Source organism: Cornus florida, unplaced genomic scaffold (assembly GCF_030987335.1).
Source record: "Cornus florida cultivar Cherokee Brave unplaced genomic scaffold, ASM3098733v1 CherokeeBrave_3.0.0_Hap2_Chr07, whole genome shotgun sequence".
Classification (NCBI taxonomy): domain Eukaryota; kingdom Viridiplantae; phylum Streptophyta; class Magnoliopsida; order Cornales; family Cornaceae; genus Cornus; species Cornus florida.
In genome coordinates this window covers 54,278,301-54,279,065 of record NW_026775577.1, presented here as the reverse complement: position 1 = coordinate 54,279,065, position 765 = coordinate 54,278,301, and the positions used below count along the sequence as shown (strand labels likewise).

Below are 765 nucleotides of genomic sequence, written 5' to 3'. Positions count from 1 at the left end.
AATCCTCCCATTGCTTTTAGAGACCATTATGTGCCTAATGAATACAATGCACCTACATACATTCAATTGCCTCCATTTAGAGCACATCACTATGAGATTAAACCGCAAACCATTCAAACGCTTCCCATGGACTTCCAAGTGAAGAACCTTACAATCATTTGGATGAGTTTCTTGAAGTGTGTTCCACTGTGAAATACACGGACATGCCAGAAGAAGTTTTAACACTCAAACTTTTTCCTTTTACCCTTAAGAATAAGGCAAAATATTGGTTGAACAATCTTAGGCCTTTTTTGATAACTTCTTGGGCAGAAATGCAACAAGAGTTCTTGAAGAAATACTACCCGGTATCAAAGACCAATGCTATGAGAACTTCCATTCATGAATTTTCTCAAGGGGATGGGGAAATGTTTTATGAGGCATGGGAAAGGTTTAATGACTTGGTTAGGAAGTGCCCACATCATGACATACCTAAGTGATAACTAGTTTAATATTTCTTTGAAAGTTTACCGGATAATCACAAGGTAGGGTTGATGCATCTATGGGTGATTCTTATCTTGACAAGCATGAAAATGACGTTTGGCAATTGCATGAAAGTATGAGTGAGAATTCAATGCATAGATCTTTATCTTCTAAAAATGGTAGAAATCTAGGTGGAAGGAAGAATGTTGGCTTATATCAAGTTGACAATTCCAATGACATAACAGCCAAAATGAAATCCTTATCTCAAAGGTTTGATCAATTTTTTATCAACCAAACTTCTCGCGA

General features: G+C 36.6%; 1 pseudogene; it reads right to left on the bottom strand.

Moving 5' to 3' along the window:
* Positions 1-368: 368 nt before the first annotated feature.
* LOC132267883 (small nucleolar RNA R71) lies at positions 369-466 on the bottom strand (annotated as a pseudogene).
* Between the last annotated feature and the right edge of the window lie 299 nt (positions 467-765).